General features: G+C 47.2%; 1 protein-coding gene and 1 non-coding gene across 2 annotated transcripts in view; one reads left to right on the top strand and one right to left on the bottom strand.

The window, feature by feature from the left end:
- Window positions 1-8,107: 8,107 nt before the first annotated feature.
- On the bottom strand, window positions 8,108-8,180 carry TRNAG-UCC (transfer RNA glycine (anticodon UCC)). The gene has a single exon. It is a non-coding gene; the product is annotated as a tRNA-Gly (tRNA).
- Window positions 8,181-20,031: 11,851 nt separating this feature from the next.
- RPS10 (ribosomal protein S10) overlaps window positions 20,032-20,790 on the top strand; it is a 7,080-nt gene continuing 6,321 nt past the window's right edge. The window contains exon 1 of the mRNA XM_019985502.2: window positions 20,032-20,136. The gene's annotated coding sequence lies outside the window, so the exon portion shown is untranslated. The remainder of the gene's footprint in view (window positions 20,137-20,790) is intronic.

Here is a 20,790-nt window from a genome sequence, read left to right as displayed (position 1 = left end):
CATGATATACACGTGGATCAAAAGCTTTGTGATTATTAACTAATTGAATCCTCACAACACTCCCGTGAATCCCATTAGGCAGGTGAGAAAACCAAGGCGCAGAGAAAGCAAGGTGTTTTTCCAGGGTTGCTTTGGTGGTCTGACAGTTTGAGTTCAAGCCTGTTTTCTTTTGTTTAAATATAAACTTATTTTTATTTATTTGGCTGCGCCAGGTCTTAGGTTGTGGGACCTTTAGTTGCAGCTGCAGGATCTAGTTTCCTCACCAGGAATCAAACCCTGACCCCTCGCACCAGGGGTATGGAGGCTTAGCCACTGGGCCACAAGGGAAGCTCCCTTCAGAGCCAGTTTTCTTAAGCATGACCTCTAAGACAAGAAATATTACTGGGCTTAAGAATTACTTGAGGATTTGTTTAAAAGGCAGCTTCTTGAGGGTCTTCTGTAGGGATTATGACTCTGAAGATCTGGCAAAGCCCAGGAATCTGCCCCTCCCCCCGCTTTTTTTTTAATGTTTGTATTTCCAAATGGAAATTAGCTCCCTTTAAAGAAGAGAGAGAGAGAGAGAAAAAAAAAAAAACGTTGTGGTAAAAACACACACACAACATTAACTTTACCATCTTCATTAAGTGTTAAGTTCAGTAGTGTTAAGTATGTTTACATTGTTGTGCAATAAATCTCGAGAACTCTTCCATCTTGCAAAACTGAAACTCTGTACCTGTGCGTGTGAGCTCAGTCGTGTCTAACTCTTTGTGACCCCATGGGCTGTAGCCTGCCAGGCTCCTCTGTCCATGGGATTCTGCAGGCAAGAATACTGGAGTGGGTTAGGTTGCCATTTCCTTCTCCAGGGGATATTCCCAACCCAGGGATTGAACCCAAGTCTCCTGCATTGGCAGGTGGGTTCTTCACCAACTGCGCCACCTGGGAAGCCCTTGGCAACCACCATTCTATTTTCTGTTTCTATGATTTTGACTACTCCAGGTACTTCCTATGAGAGGAATCATACAGTATTTGTCCTTTTGTGACTGGCCTAATGTCCTTGAGGTTCATCTGTGCTGTGGCACATGACAGAATTTCCTTCTTTTTAAAGCTGCATGATATCCCATCACATACATACTTACCACTTCTTCTTTAGCCATTCATCCACTGATGACCATACGGGCTGCTTCCACTTCTTGGCTATTGTGAATAATACTGGAATGAACATGGGTGTACAAATGTCTCTTTGAGAGCCTGCTTTCAATTCTTTTGGGTATATGCCCAAGAATAGGATTGCTAAATCATAGGGTAATCCTATTTTTAATATTTCAAGAAACCTCCATACTGTATTTCCATAGGGGCTGCCCCATTTTACATCATCACCAACAATGCACCCGGGTTCCCATTACTCCACACACACTGTTGTTATTTTTCTTAAAATAGTAACCATCCTAATGGGTGTCAGGTGTTATCTCATGGTGAAATCGCATACCTCACATAGGGACTTGAACCCATGTGCCAGGACTCGAACCCAGCCAAAACTCGGACTGGGTCTTGAATTCATGATCTTTTCATTAGAATCACTCACCTGATGTCTGGACTGACTGAGGCTCAGGTTCTTTGTGTCTCAGTGCAGAAGGAACTCAGCAAGAGGCAAAGTGACAGGCAAAAAGTAGATTTATTAGTATAAGACTCTCACAAGAGATGCAAGCAGGCAGGCAAGGGAGCTGTGCTCCGAGGATTATGTGGGCTGCAATTTTACAGTAAAAGGAATGTGTGGGAGGGGGAAAGACTACCTCTGTGAGTAGACGTCAGGCCTACATAGGGCTTGCGAGGTGGCCCTAATGGTAAAGAACCTGCCTACCGATGCAACAGACATAAGAGATGTGGGTTTGACCCCTGGGTCTAGAAGATCCCCTGGAGGAGGGTATGGCAACCCACTCCAGTATTTTTGCCTGGAGAATCTCAGGACAAAGGCACATGGCAGGCTACATAGGGTTGCAAAATATCGTGCGTGACTGAAGCAACTTAACACCCATCCATGCAGGCTTATATCACTATCTCCTCCATTGTGCTGGGCAGGAGGGTGTCTGACCTTAGGTCAATTATTCAAATCATTAGAAAGGTGGTGACATTTTTCTTTCATCTAATGGGACTTACCTAGTGGCTTAGTGGTAAAAAATCTGGTTGCAAATACAGGAGACGCCAATTTGATCCCTGGGTTGGGAAGATCCCCTGGAGAAGGGAATGGCAACCCACTCCAGTATGCTTGCCTGGTGAATCCCAGAGACAGAGGAGCCTGACAGGCCCCAGTCCACGGGGTCACAAAAGAACTGGAAACACCTTTGAGATGAAAGAACAAAAAATACGTGCTCAGTCGCTCACAGTCGCTCAGTTGTGTCAGACTCTGCAACTACAGACCATCAGACTCCACTGTCCATGGGATTCTCCAGGCAAGAATACTGGAGTGGGTTGCCATTTCCTCCTCCAAGGGATCTTCCCAACCTAGGGATTGAAGCTGCGTCTCCTGTGTGTCCTGCACTGGTAGGCAGGTTCTTTACCACTGAGCCACCTGTGCTATGCTTAGTTACTCAGTCGTGTCCAACTCTTTGTGATCTCATGGACTGTAGCCCTCCAGGCTCCTCTGTCCATAGGGATTCTCCAGGCAAGAATACTGGAGTGGGTTGCCAAGCCCTCCTCCAGGGGATCCTCCCAACCCAAGGGTCGAACCCAGGTCTATCACACTGCAGGCAGATTCTTCACTGTCTGAGCCACCAGGGAAGTCACCTGGGAAGCCCCAAACAACAAATGGCCTGGGGCATATCTCGTGCTTTTATTTATGGCTTTATATTATAGTTAAGCAAGCCTGCTTCACTCCACAACATTCCTATACCTTTCTTTAAGGGACCATTAACTCACAGCGGTCTCCCAAAGTTCCCTAGGTTTCCCTCTTAGTCCCCTACTGGGACTTCTACAGCTACCTGTATTCTATCCCTTTCATTGGTGGTTTTGATTTGGAAACTGACATTTTGTAAAGCTCCCCATGTGATTCCCTGGTGGCACCTGGGTTACACTGTGAGAATCAAAGCTGTAAGATGTTTCCCTGCTCAAAACAACTCAATGACACCTGGTACGGGGGAGGGGCAGGGAACAAGCCCCACGAGATGACACACACAGGGAGCATGGAGGTGCCACAGTTCATGGGACTCATCCATGCTCATCTTTGCACCCTCAGATCCTCCTGACATCAGCAAAGCTATCTGGGGAGTTCTGGCAGGCGGAACTCCCCATTTCTGCTTCTTAAGGATGAGAAACAGAGCCTGTGGAATTTGCCTGGAGGCAGAAAGTCAAATCTTCACCTTGAAGGCAAGGAAGACAGCTGGAACAGCTCTCCGATTTGCTGACATCCACTTCTATCGCTGAGGCCGTGGAACTGCCACGTGGCATCAGGCTGGCGGGCACTTCCAGCCAGCCACAGAAAAAACGCTGAGGCATCAGAGGGGAAAATGCCCTGCCTTCTGTCCATCACAATGTCAGAGCTCCAGGCTGACTTGTTTCCACACTCAGCCAGGAGGCTCAGCCCCACGCGGGGAGAGGAGCAAGGTGGGAACAGACTCGTGACTGTTGGAGAGGCCCTTACAGGTCTCTGAATCATCCGCCTTCCCCTTCAGCTGTCTCGGCCCTGCAGACCGCAAGAGGCTATTCTGCCAGGTGGCCTGGGCAAGGGAGGGGGCCCAGCGTGGATGCTCCAAGGCCAGGGGAATGGGCCCGCAGAGCTGCAATGCCACCCGGGAGCCGTCGCCGCAGGGTTGATCTGTGTCTTCTTCCTGCTCCATCTGGCCCTCCCTGGCAGGACTCCCGGCTCAATTTACCACTGGCAGGGCCATATGTCCTGCCAGCCCTCCAGGGCCTGCAAGTGACAGGGGCAGGGCGGAAAGATGAAAAAGCTAATCCCTTTTCTTTCCACAGCTCCAACCCTGAGGGCGAAGGAGGGCACCACCCATCCCCCTGTGCCCTGCAGCTCCAGGTGGAAACTCTAAATACTGGGTGGAGTTCCGCAGAGTCAAACACTGGAATTCCTTCCCGAGACTGGAGGCCACTCACCCGTCCCCGCTGCCCCACTCCACCGCTCAGCGGCTGGTGCAGACTTTAGTTGGTCCCAGTCTCCTAAGGCATCAGCTTGGGCTCCAGTTCAGACCAGCCTGACTCGGAATCTCCAAAGATGGCCCCACCCATTCCTCCCTACAGGCACCTCCCATCGGGGGTGGGGCCTGTCTCCCTCCCCAGAAATCTGGGCGGGTCTTGTGACTTGCTTTGATCCAGCCATTGGGATGGGAGTGGCTTTTAGGAGACCTAGCAGCTTCTGCTTCTGTTCTCTCTGGGAAGCCACCATGATGCTTTGCTGCTGCTGCTGCTGCTGCTGCTAAGTAGCTTCAGTCGTGTCCGACTCTGTGCGACCCCATAGATGGCAGCCCACCAGGCTCCCCTGTCTCTGGGATTCTCCAGGCAAGAACACTGGAGTGGGTTTAAAGAAGCTTAAGTGACTGAATGTGAGCCACCACGTGGGGAAAGAGAGGCCACGTGGGGGAAATGCCGAGGGGGGTCCTCTGGACCTTCCAGGCTAGCCCAGCCACCAGCTGAGCGAATGACCTGTGGCCCAAAACCAGAGGCAAGGTTAACAACACATTGGGTGATAAGCTGTCTCCATGAAGCTTAAAATACAAGGGTGGAGACAACGCAGGGAGAGCTGCAAGACTTGCATCTGCGAGGGCAGAAGCAGAACAAGATCAAGGCGGGCAGGGGCGGGGGGCTGCATCTGGTGACCTGAGAACAGGAACACCCCAAAATAAGCAACAGATATTTCTGGTAAAGCATGGTGGCCAGTTTGGGAAGAGCAGGTGACACTGGGGTGTGTCTCAGAGCAAGGGGCTTGGAGGGGCTGAGCCATCCAGCTGCTATAAACTCCTGAAAGAGCCCCTCCAAGGCTCCCTGTCCCAGGGAGAAACTGCTGACTGTGAATGAAATGGAGCTGCAGAAATGAAGCAAAGGGAAGGGCCAGAAAACCTTAGTTGTGCCAGTGATGAATTGATTGCCTCTCAGGTCCCGCATGCCAGCTTTCTTTGCTCATACCAGAGGAGCTCACAAGGGATTCTATACATTTGCTAGTTCTGGCCGCCAGAAAGCAAGACACAATGATCAACTCTACAGCAATGAGCACCCCAGAACCCAAACTGTGGTTTTGAAATAACATTTCCTATGAAAAGAAGTCGGGAAATTTTATTTAAAAAAAAAGAAAGAGGAAAAGGGGAATTCCTTATTGGCCCAGTAGTTAAGACTTCTTGCAGCGCAGGGGATGTGGGTTTGATCCCTGGTTGAGCAGCTAAGCCCACATGGGCTGGAGCCCAGCACTGCCAGCAGAGTACTCATCCACCATGACCAAAGACCCTGCCTGACATGAGGAAAATCCCAAGTGCCGCAACTAAGACCCAACACAGCCAAAGAAATAAATATTTTTTAAAAAGAAAGAAGAAACTTTTTTAAAGTCAGGGCTTCTTGGAAAAATGCCTGGTTTCAAGTCTAGAGCAGGAAGGTTTAAAGGACAAAAGAAGACTGGACTACCTTGATGCAGCAGCTAGCAGGAAGTGCTTGAAGACTAGCAGGATGTCAAAAAGAAACCAGTTTGAAGCGACTCCCACTGGCCCATGTGAGCTTTAATTATGATAACAATGGCAAGGGATTCAAATCAATCAAATATGTTTTAATCTATAGGTTCTTGCTGGCGGTGCTCTAGTCGCCAAGTTGTGGCTGTTTGTGAGCCCGTGGACTGTAGCCCGCCAGGCTCCTCCATCTATGGGAGAATACTGACGTGGGTTTGCCACTACCTTCTCCAGGGGATCTTCACAACCGAGGGATCAAATCGGCATCTCCTGCATTGCAACAGATTCTTTACAGACTGAGCCACCAGGGAAGCCCATAAGTTCATAATGCTATTAAAAATTAATTTGGTCCTCTTGATAGGAAAGCTATTTATTATCTTAGAAACTGGTAAATAAAAGAAATGAATCAAGCATTTATTCTGTCTTCCTTATATGACCTATGCCACCGGGTAACCAAATAAAGATGACAGGAAGCATTGCTTTAAAAATGATTTCCACCAATAAATGAAATAATAGAATCACCATTTTGCTACCCTCTGTGAATTAACTGGTACAAGCACTGAGCAGCCACGACTGCTAACATCACCAAAAGAGAGGCAGCCAGACATGGTGTGCCTGCTGAGGGAAGCCCGCACCGCCGCCTGGAATGTGGCCTGAGGGATCCAACCAGAGCCCGGTCAGCACTCTGGGCCCAGCTGCCAGTTTGCCAGAAATGCAGGCGACGAAGGAGCAGGTTGAACTGCACTGTGTGTGCAGTCAGCAAAATCTAGACCGAGGAGACTCCACCGGTCAAACAGCCCAGATAGTCCAACAAATTAACTGTAAACAGGGAGACATGGGGAGAATGGTCAACATACCCTAACTGACCCCCCAGTGAGTTGTGCCCTTATATAATCCCTTCCCCCGAGGGTGGGTATAACCTGCAACTTGCAGGTCATAGAATATGGCCAAGGTGATGGGATGGCAGCCCCATAACCATCTTTTGTTATCTAAAACTCCATCTTAGCAGATGCAAGGGGAGACTCCTCTATTGGTCGTCTTACAAAATATTTGTTTATTTATTTTAAAGATATTTATTTACTTGACTCTGCTGGTGGGTCTTGGTTGCAGCTTGTGGGCTCTTAGTTGTGGCATGCAGGATCTAGTTCCCTGACCTGGGATCGAACCTGGGCCCCCTGCATTGGGAGCATGGAGTCTTAATTGCTGGACCACCAGGGAAAGTCCTTCCCCTATTAGCCTTAAATAAGAAAACAGCCAGGCTGTGAACAACCTATGGAGAGCGCCACATGACAAGAAACTTGGGGTAGCTTCTAGAATTTAAAGCAATGGCCAGGAAATACTGGGGCCCACAGTTTTGCAGCTGCGAGGAAATGAATCAACAGCCAGAATGAACTTAGAAGTAGATTCTTCCCCAGTCGAGCCTGCAGACAAAAATGCAGCCTGACAACATGTTAATTGCAGCTGTGAGTGAGGCTCTGCGTGGAGGATCAGCTCAGGGGTGCCCAGGCCTCTGACCTATGGAAGCTCAGAGATAATGCACATGTGTTTTCGCCCACCACATTTGTGATAACACGTTACACAGCACAGAAAAACTAGACACTTGCCTGGTGGTCCAGTGGCTAGGACTCTGTGCTCCCAACACAGGGGGCGCAGGTCTGATTCCTGGTCAGGGAACTAGGTCCCACATGCCACAGCTGTGAGTTCGAGTGCTGCAGTTAAAGATGCCATGTACCTCAACGAAGACATGGCACAGCCAAATAAATCATTAATAAAAAAATAAATATCTTTTAAAATGTATTTTTTAAAAAGATGGTAAATTGTATGGTGTATATATTTAACACAACTTAAAATTTAAATAGGCAAAAGATTTGTAAAGACCTTTCAGAAAAGATACCACACGATCAGGCCACAAACCTTAAATATATACAATGTTTGTTTGTCAATCATACCTCATTAAAGGAAAGGGGAAAGTTTATTTAAAACAATACTTGTTGATGTTTGGCAGAAACCAACACAACACTGTAAACCAAATAGTCTTCAGTTAAGTTTTTTTAAAAAAAGCTAAAAAAAAAATAAAGTAATACTGATAAGTAACTTCTCTTGAGCATCTGCCATGTGCAAAAGGCACAGCTCCAAATGCATCATTTATACAAACTCTTTTAGTCTTCCCCACAACTCCACCATGTTAGTACCATTGTTATTTCCAGCAAAGAGAGGGTGAAACCAAGGCATGGAGAGGCTAAGAGATTTGCCCAAGGCCCCACCGATACAAAGTGGCAGAGGCCGCACCAGGCGGTGTAGCTCTGGAGTCTGTGCTCTCAGTTGCAGAGGTAAAGAGGCTCTGATGGGCCATGGGGAGGAAAGTGTGCCTGCCCTGCTGGTCCTGATGGACTGTGCTGAGGAAGCAGGTCCAGCAGGAAGAGGATATTGATTTTACTTTTGGGGTTTTTTTGGCTGTATGGCACAGCATGCAGAACTTCCCCGACCAGGGATTGAACCTGTGCCCCCTGCATTGGAAGTGTAGAGTCTTAACCGCTGGACCACCAGGGAAGCCCAGGAAGAGGATACTGAGACAGGCATTTCCAAAGCAAAATGTATCACAAGCTTCATTCGTTCCCTTCAGAAATCTTTACCAAGCCTCTCCTGCGTGCCACGCACTGTCCCAGGCTGCTGGGGCTCTAGCCGCGAGCACCTCAGGCGGAAATCCCTGCCCTTGTGGAGCTGAGATTCCAAACCTTCCCATGCTTCTGCTTTTCCAGCTGTAAAAGGGATACTCAAAGACTGTGAAAAAGAAAACAAGGGAGCAGAAGAAATGCTTAGAGGTTTACAGGTGACAATGGATAAACCAGACCTTCACAGCAGCATGGATCACCTCCGCAGGCCACAGATCCAGCAGGCTGTCAACAGGTGGCATTCCCTGAACCCTGTGTGCTGTTTTTACCTCCACATTGGTCATTATAAGATAATGCAGGAAATATAATCATGGCAGCTTTGGGCAAGTGAGGTCAGAGGAGCTGCCCCAACAATGACAGGCAAAGAGGTGGCAGGCACTGTGGGAGAGGTTTGCCCAGGTGGAGGGGATGGTTGGGCTCCACTTAGAGGAGAAATCACACCCTCAGCCTCATGACAACAGATGTGGGTGACGTGTGTGTGTGTGTCCAGAAATGTGTCAGCAGCCATCTAGTCACAGATCACAAATTCACACATGCTGTGGGAGCTATAAATGAAAACTCGCAGCACAGATGGCTCTTTTGAGGAGGTTTCTGCTGGAGTGGGAGGTGCCATGTACAGGATTAGGGAGCTATTCTAGACAGTGTCTGCTGAGGACCGTCCTGGTGCCTGGGCCCTGAGAGGGTGCCCTCTACCCAGTTTCCAGAGCCACAGAAATAGAGGCCACCACGCTTCCCTGGTGGTTCAGATGGTAAAGAATCTTCCTGCAATGCAGGAGACCCGGGTTCGACCCCTGGGTCGGGAAGATGTCCTGGAGAAGGGAATGGCAACCCACTCCAAAATTCTTGCCTGGGAAATCCCATGGACAGAGGAGCCTGGTGGGCTACAGTCCATGGGGTCACAAGAGTTGGACGCTACTGAAGCGATTTAGTATACTAACCACAGAGGGCACTGATCCCCAGGACCCCCTCTCTCCCCTCTAACCCAGGAGATTTTATTCAAGGCTCTGGAATCTCAAAAGGAAAAGAACAGCAACTAGAAAATCTCTACAAGCCATGGTTTATTATTGTCCAGTCTGGGGGAACTCCAGGGGCCCCCGGGGATCTAGACCCTGACTTCCATCTCTTGCAGCAGCCCTCAGGATTTTATGGCTTCCTCAGAGTCGGTGGATCCCAACATTGGTGGCTTTAAAACTGCTGCTGCCCAGGGACCAGGAAACATGTCTAAGAATATTATTCTTAGCAGCTTTATTTATAAACACTGGAAACCACTTTGATGTCCGTCAACTGGTAAATGGATGAACAAGTCGTGTTCAGATGACTGCGATGGGGATTCTCATAGACCTGACGACGGAGGGGGCAAGGAGCCAGACACAAATCAAAACGTCGTGTGGTGTCGTCAGTCAGAACCGCCTGCACCTGGGAGTGGGCGTGGGGCGTGGACCCGAAAAGGAGACTTCTGGGGCAGTGGGCGTATTCTCTCTACTAATCTGGATGGCAGTTAACATGGGTTTACACGCACATGTAAAAATACATGGAGTTGTAACCTAAGATATGTACCCTGCACTGTTAAGTATGTGCTGTGTATATCCTTAGTCGCTCAAGTCGTGTCCTACTCTTTGCAACCCCATGGACTGTAGCCCGCCAGGCACCTCTGTCTATGGGGCTTCTCCAGGCAAGAATACTGGAGTGAGCTGCCATGCCCTCCTCCAGAGGATCTTCCCAACCCAGGGATCAAACCCAGGTCTGCTCATTGCAGGTGGATTCTTTCACCATCTGAGCCATGAGGGAAACCCATTGTGAAATATACCACACACATCAAGAAAAATTAAGAAGCAGAAGACTAATGCCTTCCCCCTCACCCCTCGACTGAGTGTCTGACTTAACAGATCCGGGGTGTGGCCTGGGTAAATAGATTTTTGAAAGCCTCTCAAAGCATTCTAACAGGCTGCAGTGTGTGCTAAGTCGCTTCAGTTGTGTCTGACCTCACGGCCTGTAGCCCACCGGGCTCCTCTGTTCGTGAGATTCTCCGGGTAAGAATACAGGGGTGGGGTGGGGAGCCAGAGCCCCGCCTCTCACTGCTCTGAATCCAGGGCTCTGGCTTCCTCCCCCCAACCTCGGCCCCAGTGGCAAGACCCCAATGCAGAGGGCAGCCTGGGATGGCAGGAAGGCTTTAGGCTCTGCAGAGTCCAGTCCCACTGAAATGGAGCAAGACCCTATGGTCCTTGTCCTCCCAGGTCTTCTGCTTGCCTTGTCTGTGGAAAAACTTTAACCAAAGAACAAGTTTAATCCGAGAAGTGAGCAAATGCAGGAACAAAGAAAAATAATCAAAGGAGACCAAATAATAATAGTTTAGTCATTAAGCATAGTCAAGAACCTTTAATTCCTTTTCCAGGGCTATAGACAATATTCTGAGCCATATCCTGTGAGCTGTCTTATAGATGCTGAAGCCCCCCCCAGGTGGAAAAGTCAGCTACATGATGACCAGACTCTAGCCATGACATAAGCTGCCACAGTTCTGAGAACTGGCCTCAAAGAAATGGAAACAAACCAACCCTGGAACTGCAGATTAACTACTTAAAACAATCAAGATGGCCAATTTTAAGATGATGGTCAGAGCTGACTGTTTCTGCAAGCCACTCAGCCTATAAAAGCTATTGCCCACTGATTTCCGGGGGCAGGGGGATGGGGTGGCTAGAGTTGGCCTTTGGACAGGTGCACAATTACCCATCGAAAATAAAGCAAACTTTCCTTTCCACCAACCTGGCCTCTTTAATGGCTTTTAAGTGGCCTTGAGCGGTGAGCAAGCAGGACCCACTTTTGGTTACACCATTACTTCCTACCTCTGTGTCCTGTGACCTTGAACAAAAAACATCTATTTCTCTAAGCCTGTTATTGGGGGTTTTGTGTGTGTGTGTCTTTAACATGAGGCCAGTGATAGGTCTATATCTCATACTCAATACAGCATGCAGCTGCTGCTAAGTCGCTTCAGTCGTGTCCGACTCTGTGCGACCCCATAGACGGCAGCCCACTAGGCTCCTCTGTCCCTGGAATTCTCCAGGCAAGAACACTGGAGTGGGTTGCCATTTCCTTCTCCAATGCATGAAAGTGAAAAGTGAAAGTGAAATCTCTCAGTTGTGCCCGACTCTTACTGACCACATGGACTGCAGCCCACCAGGCTCCTCCATCCACGGGATTTTCCAGGCAAGGGCACTGGAGTGGGTTGCCCCTGCCTTCTCCGCAATACAGCATACTACTACTACTACTAAGTTGCTTCAGTCGTGTCCGACTCAATACAGCATAGGAGGGATAAAAATGGTATTTGTGTTGATAAAGGTAATCTCGGCCTTTCCTGATAGCTCAGCTGGTAAAGAATTTGCCTGCAATGCAGGAGATCTGGTTCAATCTCCGGGTTGAGAAGATACCCTGGAGGAGGGCATGGCAACCCACTCTAGTATTGTTGCCTAGAGAATCCCCATGGACAGAGGAGCCTGGTGGGCTCAGTCCATGGGATCGCAAGGAGTCGGACATGACTGAGTGACTAAGCACGCACGCACAAAGGTGATCTCTTTAAAATATCCATCTGATCCTGTCCTGACTGCCTGAAACCTTTCTCCAGCTCTTCAATGCACTTGGAAGAAAGTCCTACCTCCTTCCTGAGGCCACTGTGGCTGTCCGGGTTCACCGTGCTCACCGTGTGGCCATACTGGCTGCCTTGCAGTTCAAGCCCTCCTCTGAAGCAGGGCTTTTCACTGAGTGTTCCTCCAGGCTTTTCTCAACCCAAGATCTGGGTCACCATGCCCTGATTCTCTCTTCATAGCACCCAGCACATGACAGAGGTATTTGTTGCCTGGTGGATGGGAGTATGTCTTGCCCCCATTCTTGCCCCACCACCTGCCCCAGCTGCTCAGTGCCTTGCTGCTGAATGAAACTCAGTGAACTCAAGGATCCGCTGTCATCTGAGAAATCTTCTCTAAGTGCCAGAGGGTATTGTTATTCGTCCTCCTTCCTGATTCACTAAACTCTCATCTCCTCTGCTTACCATGAGGTTGCTGTTTATTCCTGAAACGCTATTAAGTACCCCAGTCACATGAGAGACACTGTGCTAACTGCTAGAGAGGATGCAGAGAGGAGCAGGGCATGGCCCCTGCCCTCGAGAAGGCTGCATCCAGGGATGGATGAGCGGGGAACAAGGGCGAGTGGGGGTGCTTTGGGGTCCCTCCACATCCTCTCCTCACTCCACATCCTCTCTAGGTGATCTCAGAACCTCACAGGGTCTTAGATGGTTCCCTGACCTAATCTAACCCAGCTCTCTCTCACAGGACAAATTCTGAGCTCTTTATCTAAAATAATCCTGGATTTTTTTCATCAATGTGTCTCACAGGCACAAATGCAACAAAATCTAAAACTGAATCCATCTCTCATAAACAACTCAGTGAGATTCCAGAGAAAAAGAAGCATAGCTTATTGAGGAAATGATGCTGAGAGACCAGCTAACACTTTGGAGGGAGAATTTTTATATCAGAAGACATGCCAAGAAGATAAAAGATATGGATGGTGGTGCTCAGTCGGGTCTGATTCTGTGACCCCATGGACTGTAGCCCACTGCTCCTCTGTCCATGGGATTTCCCAGGCAAGAATACTGAAGTGGGTTGCTATTTCCTTCTCCAGGGGATCTTCCTGACCCAGGGATCGAACCCAAGTCTCCTACATTGGCAAACCGTTCACCTCAGACTGACACTTGAACCCAGACAAAACCCACAATCTTCCAACAGAGATCACAACACCTGGTTTTAGGACCTAAAAGAATTCAGTGAGAGACAAAGTGACAGGTAAGAAGTGGATGTATTCAGAGAGAAACACACTCCACAGAGTGTGGGCCATCTCAGAGAGTGAGTGTGGCCTCAAAATGTGATGTGGCTAGCTTTTATGGGTTGGGTAATTTCATAGGCTAATGAGTAGGAAGTTTATTCCAACTATTTTGGGGAAGAGGCAGAGATTTCCAGGAAGTGGGTCACTGCCCACCTTTTGATCTTTGATGATTGGCCTTGGACAGAAGAGCTGGGTGGGTTACAGTCCAAGAGCTGGACACAACTTAGCGACTAAACCACAACCTTAGAACTGTAATGGAGCCTCTGGGTGTCATTTAGCTCGCTGATATGTTACAATATGTGCCTTGGTAGTTCAGAGAGTAAAGAATCTGCCTGCAATGCTGGAGACCTGGGTTCAATCCCTGAGTCAGGAAGATCTCCTGGAGAAGGAAATGGCAACCCACTTCAGTGTTCTTGCCTAGAGAATTCCATGGACAGAGGAGCCTGGTGGGCTGCAGTCCATGGGATCATTAAGAGTCAGACACAACTGAGGGATAACACTTTAACTATGTTACAATGAGCATATACTGAGTGCCAGGGTCCAGCCCCGGCTGATCCAGGGTATTCGAAGCGGGGACGGCGTCAGCGAGGATCAGGATACAATAGCTTCAATTAGATATTAATTAAAGATGTAAAGAGTAATAGCATGAGGATAGCTCAGTAGGAAAATTCAGTGGAGAAAAGAGGCTGAGTAGCTTGGTTTACGCGGGAGACCAATAAAACTTCAAGACAAGAAGTTTGCACCACTTACGTAGGCCGCAGGTGTCCTTCCGTTCTCCCGAAGGAGAGGAGACACTGAGGCCTCCCCGGTCGGATCTTAGAAGCCCAGGCATAATTAGTAAGCATAGCGGGTTCCGCGCTCCAGATGGAGACTCAGCCAGAGTGAGAGAGAGAGCGATATGGGGAGACCAGTATTTCGAGAAACTGATCCCAATTCTTTATTTTCCATGGTCTACTTTTATACACTGAGATGTTATGCAAAAGTCACGCGGGGTCAGCAGTCCTGACTTTTATCAAAGTCAGGTGCTTCATACAAATGTATACAGAGGTCTTAGGGGTGTTACATCATCTTCTGGCCAGGGGGCCTGCTGACAATTTATGACCCTCTCCTTGTGACAGCGGTCAGTCAACCAGGACACTTATGTCTCCAGGGGTGATTATTCTTAAAACAGATGCCACCCAAATAAAGTTACATTCCTATAGGGTGAGGGTATAGTGGGTTTTAGTTAAGGAAAGAATTTACTTAGCCTAAGGTCTAACGTGATTTATATCAAAGGTTAATACTTATTTCTTCTATATATTCATTAATGTGTGTAAGGGCAGGGGATGTGGAGACTTAGCAACAAACATTGGCTCAACAAATGAAAAACCCTTCACCAATACAATTTCTAATCAGTCCATTATACTTATACTAATGGTTTTCTAACTTTTCTAAGGAACCTGTTTTTAGAAGGTTTAAAGCATCTCGTGCCTCTCACGGTTGGGAGGCTGTGAGCAATCACATGTGGCCAGACAAGCCTGTCAGGCAGGCTAGAGAACCTTCAGAGGAGTTTGTAGGTTAAAACACTCTTGTCATGCCCAGGAGTTTTTATTAACTGGAGCTCTAAGTTAACTCCTTCTCCGAAAGAGGTGGTAGGGGACAGCCCCCCATAAAGTCAGAGGTGTAGGTGAGAGCACAAAGTAGTAAAGTAGGCAGGCTCTGGTTATGGGGGTAGATGCTCGAGGATTTCCAGGGGGACTCCTGAGGCTCGATCCCGCCTTTGCGTATGTCGAGCCTCCTTCCTCATGACCTTTGCCACGGGCGGAGTGCCTCACTCTGGCCCCCAACATCTCCCCCTTTTTTATTTCTTAAAACAGCCAGATGCAGCTCAGTCGCGAGCTTCCAAATACTCTGCCGAAGAATCCTGACAAACAAGGAAGTTTTCCCAAAACTCGAGTCTATGACTCGGGAGTCAGCATTTGTCCCAAGATATACATCACATCCTTCCAAGTGAGGTCATAAAGCATAGTAACACCCTTAAAAGCTCTAATATATTTTTCTGGGTCCTCTAAATAGTCTCCCAGATCCTCCTTGATTCTTTGTATTTCTTGATAAGAGAAAGGCTTATTAACTCTCACAGACTGATTATTTCTCCTGGTGGGTGTTTCAACTAAAGGGAGAGAAAGGGAGGGCTCCATATTCATGAAAACAGAGGCATGGACCTTGCTCAGTATATCCCTTCCCAAAAGGGGTGAGGGAGATTCTGGCACAATCAGAAACTCGTGTGAAAACAGCACAGAATCTCAGTTGCAAGATAAAGAATAACTGAAATAATACCTTCTGGTTCATCCAGACAGTCCCATTATGGAAGCGGATGGGGAAGAAAGTGATCCAGGGGCTTCAGTAAGCACAGAAAAAGTTGCCCCAGTATCTAAAAGGAAATCAACGGATTGGCCCCCCACAACTATTAATACCCAGGGTTCCTCAGGTGTAATTAGGACTGGAGCTTGTGTGGGAACCCCCGGGCACCTTCAGTCCTGATTGTCTTGAGAGTCCGACCCCGGAGACCTACGCCTCTGGGGGCAGTATCTCTTCCAGTGTGGTCCTTTGCAGACCGTACGTGGAGCCGGGGGTGGCTTAGATGCCTGAGGGCAATCCCGCTTGAGGTGCCCCTCCTTTCCACAGTAATAGCAAGCCCATCCCTTTTCACCTGGGCCACTCTGGGCATTTTTCTCAGGCTGTTTAAGAACATTTTTCATAGCCTTGGCAGATCAAGGTTTAGTTGAAGTTGACTTGTCTGCCATCTTGGAAAGGGCAATGCCAAAAATTGTTCAAACTACCATACAACTGTGCTCATTTCACCTACTAGCAAGGTAATGCTCAAAATTCTTCAAGCTAGCCATCAACAATATGTGAACTTCTAGATGTAACGAGAACTTCTAGATGTAAAAGCTGGATTTAGAAAAGGCTGAGGAATCGAAGTTGAACTTGCCAACATCCATTGGATTATAGAAAAAGCAAGAGAATTCCAGAAAAAATCTACTTCTGCTTCATTGACTATGCTAAAGCTTTTGATTGTGTTGGTCACAACAAACTTTGGAAAATTCTTCAATAGATGGAAATACCAGACCACCTTACCTGTCTCCTGAGAAATCTCTATGAAGGTCAAGAAGCAACAGTTACAACCAGACTTGGAATAACAGACTGGTTCAAAATTGGGAAAAGAGTACATCAAGGCTGTATATTGTCACCCTGCTTATTTAACTTATATACAGAGTACATCATAGGAAATGCCAGGCTGGAGGACTCACAAGCTGGAATCAAGATTGCCAGGAGAAATATCAATTACCTCAGATATGCAGATGTCACCACCCTAATAGCAGAAAGTGAAGAGGAACTAAAGAGCCTCTTGATGAAGGTGAAAGAGGAAAGTGAAAAAGTTGGCTTAAAACTCAACATTCAAAAAATGAAGACCATGGCATCCAGTCCCTTCACTTCATGACAAATAGATGGGGGAAAATGGAAACAATGCCAGACTTTATTTTCCTGGGCTCCAAAATCACTGCAGATATTGACTGCAGCCATGAAATTAAAAGACACTCACTCCTTGGAAAAAAAGCAATCACCAACCTAGACAGTGTATTAAAAAGCAAAGACATCACTTTGCTGACAAAGGTCCATCTAGTCAAAGCTATGGTTTTTCCAGTAGTCGTGTATGGATGTGAGAGCTGGATCATAAAGAAGGCTGAGAGTGGAAGAATTGATGCTTTCTAACTGTGGTGATGGAGAAGACTCTAGAGAATCCCTTGGACAGCAAGGAGATCAAACCAGTCAATCCTAAATGAAATCAGTCCTGAATATTCACTGGAAGGACTGATGCTGAAGCTGAAGCTCCAATACTTTGGCCACCTGATGTGAAGTGCTGACTCGTTGGAAAAGACTGATTCTGAGAAGGATTGAGGACAGGAGGAGAAGGGGTGACCGAGGGTGGATGGCATCACTGACTCAATAGACATGAGTTTGAGCAAACTCTGGGAGATAGTGAAGGACAGGGAAGCCTGGCATGCTGCAGTCCATGAGGTCACAAAGAGCTGGACATGACTTGGACTTCCCTGGTGCCTCAGATGGTAAAGCGGCTGCCTACAATGCAGGAGACCCAGGTTTGATTCCTGGGTCGGGAAGATCCCCTGGAGAAGGAAATGGCACTCCACTCCAGTATTCTTGCCTGGAAAATCCCATGGACAGAGGATCCTGTTAAGCTACAGTCCATGGGATTGCAAAGACTAGGACACAACTGAGTGACTTCACTTCTTCTTCACTCACTTCACTTAGCAACTGAACAAAAGCAAAGACTTTTAAATGAACTGCGAGTCATTGGAGGATTTTAAGCCGAGGAGTGACCTGGTCTGATATAGTAGCAGGATCACTCTAGCTCTGGTAAGGGAAGAGACCTGTGAGGCTGTATTTCAGTAAAATACATTAATTCCAGTGCTGCTGCTGGGAAGTGAGCCATCACCCCTGTCTCTTCCTGCTGGCTAGTTACAAGATCTTCTCCTTATCTCTGACGTTCTGCATCTTCATTATGACATGTTTAGGCATGGATCTGTTTTTACTTATCCAAGTTGGAATTTAAAGAGAGCAGTACATCTGAAGTGTGCTGTCTTCCAAGAATTCTGGAGGATTAAGATAGGGTCTCTTTCCCATGTTTTCTGTCATTTCCTTATGTGATTTCACATAGACATATATTAGACTTTCCCTCTTGATCCTTCCCACCTCAAATCCTTTATTCCAGCTATTCCATCACCTTTATTTTTTACCACATTTTTTATTAAAAAAATTGTATTGGGAATTCCTTGGTGGTTCAGGTGGTCAAGATTCTACTGCAGGGGACACTGGTTTGATCCCTGGTCAAGGAACTAAGAGTCCTCATGCCCTGCTCCATGACTCCCCAAATTTTATTGAAATATAGTTGATTTACAATATCGTGTCAGTTTCAAGGGCACAGGAGTGATTCAGTTATATATTCTTTTTCAGATTCTTTTCCTTTATAGGTTATTACATAATACCGAGTAGAGTCTCCTGTGCCATATCCAGTAGGTCCTTGCTGTTTACCTGTTTTATATATAGTAGTGTGTATATGTTAACTCCAGCCTCCTAATTTATCCCTGCCTGCCTTCACTCGTCCTGTCTCTTTTAATCTCTGGACTACATGGTGAATGCTTTTTGTTTTTGTTCTTGTTTTACTTCTGTCTTCTATTTCATGATTTTTCTATTCAAGTGTATCAAATCTGTTGTTTATTTTTTAAAATTAACTTTCAAATCTCAATCATTTTAGTTTTTATTGCTAGGAATTCTATGGTATTCTTTTCCAAATCTGCTTGACCAGTCCTTAGATTATGTTGTTCTTTGTCCAAATGTTCAAGATATTAAAAAAGAAATCTGTATACATGTTTGAATCTTATTTTTTTTAAATTGTGATAAAACATACATAACATTGGAAAAAGAAATGACAACCCACTCCAGTATTCTTGCCTGGGAAATCCCATGGGCAGAGGAGCCTGGTGGGCTACATACAGTCCATGGGGTTGAAAGCATTGGACACAACTTAGCAACTAAACCAACACCACCAAGATACATAATATAAAATTTACCATGTTAACCATTTTAAGTATACAATTCAGTAGTGTTAAATAATTCACATTGTTGTTCAATCGATCTCCAGAATTCTTTTCATCTTGCAAATTTATTTTTAAACTGTGAAAGGACAGAAACACTTGAAGAAACTATAGGTGAATATTTATATGATGTTGAAATATGGAGTGACTTTTTAGGCATTGCACCAGAGCCTGAAACCGTAACAATTTGAATAGAAAAGTGTGAAACTTCTTTAAAATACCATGAAAACTGAGACAAACTAAAAAAACTGGGAGAAATTCTTGAAAAATACGTGAGAAAGGGTTAATTGCTTTAATACACAGAGAATAATGTCAAGTCAGTAAGAAAATGTTAATAACTGCTGACCAGAATGTAACTGATAATGCCTTCCAGAAGTCAATGTGGCATGTGTCAAAAACCTAAAAATGTGAGCTAACACTGTAACTCAACAATTACACTGCCAAGGCTTTGTCCTAAAGAGACTGACAAGTGTGTAGATAAGTGTGTGGCATCATTAGTTATAACATTAAAGGATTAATATATATATATATATATATATATATATATCCAATCACAGAGTGTTGATTAAATCATCCATCACATAGTCATTAAAATTGTAGGTATTAATTACCTTGAAGAGAGATTCATGATATAGCTGTAAAAGAAAAAAAAAACAAAACAGGTTTCCAAATACGTACAACATACGTATCACAACATACGTACAAATCATCCCAGTTTTGTCAAAAAATACATTTCCTATGACCCACGTTTGATCCCTGGGTCCGGAAAATGCCCTGGAGAAGGGAATGACGACCCGCTCCAGTGTTCTTGCCTGGAGAATCCCATGGACAGAGAGAGGAGCCTGGCAGGCTACAGTCCACGGGGTCGCAAATAGCCGGACTCGACTGAGCTGGGCAACTAACACTTTTCTTTCACTTCATACCAAAACGTTAATAGCGACTCACTGGTTGATGGAATTTTATTCTTTCATTATTGGTATTGCCGTCACTGTTATTTTGTAGGCAGGGTATTTCCTTTTCCCTGCTCAAAGAACATATATTCCTTACATAATAATAAGTTAAATTAACCGGTGGGAAACGGAGAAAATAAAGACGTAGCGTGTTTCTAAAGGACCCGACCAGGCAAGAAAGTGATCATTTCTTGATGAGGCACGCCGGCTCCCGGGCCGCCAGTCTCTCAGGCACCGCCGAGGCCGCCCCAGGCAGCTCGCGGGTCCTGACAAGGGGCGGGGCCCGGCAGCCCGGAAGAGGCCTCGCTCCGCGCATGCCCCTTCCTTTCCAGCGCCGGCCCCGGACACAGCAACCGTCGCGGTGAGTCTCTCCGGCGTCGCGGTGCCATCGGCCCCCATCCTGGCTCTGTCTCCGCCGCCGCCGTCGTGCCTCGCCGGGTTAAGGGTGGCGGGGGCCCTCTCCCGCTCCCCGCACGTCCATTTCCGAGCAGGCAGGGCCCAGAAGCGCATTTCTTGGGGGGCAGTAGTGGGGCCCTGGCAGGCGAAGATTGGTGTCCGGATGGAGGAGGGGAAGATGAAACCCTAGAGTGGCGGGGACCGTCCGGGCGAGACTGGGGAGACTGTGTCCCTTCCTCACGCTTTTTTCTTTTTTTCGGGGTAGAACCCTCCGAACTGCCTCCCTGCTCGGCCATGGAGCTCTGGTTTAGGAGTAGAGGGGTGGGCTGTGAGGGCCTCAGCCTTTTGCTTTGGGGTCAGAGACCCGTCACAGATCGACAGGCTTCTGGCCCCTTCTCGCTCGCCAGAAGGCACCGCCGCGCGCGTTCAGCATTAGGTATAGTTGCTGATGCGCCCCAAACACTCCGAGGGTGTAGGGTCTGAGGGGCTTCCCTGACAGCCCAGTTGGTAAAGAATCCGCCTGCAATGCAGGAGACCCCAGTTCGATTCCTGGGTCGGGAAGATCCGCTGGAGAAGGGATAGGTTACCCATTCCAGTATTTTTGGGCTTCCCTGGTGGC

Source organism: Bos indicus, chromosome 23, assembly GCF_029378745.1.
Source record: "Bos indicus isolate NIAB-ARS_2022 breed Sahiwal x Tharparkar chromosome 23, NIAB-ARS_B.indTharparkar_mat_pri_1.0, whole genome shotgun sequence".
Lineage (NCBI taxonomy): Eukaryota > Metazoa > Chordata > Mammalia > Artiodactyla > Bovidae > Bos > Bos indicus.
Note: the sequence above shows the minus strand (reverse complement) of the source record. Positions and strands in the feature narration are given on the sequence as shown.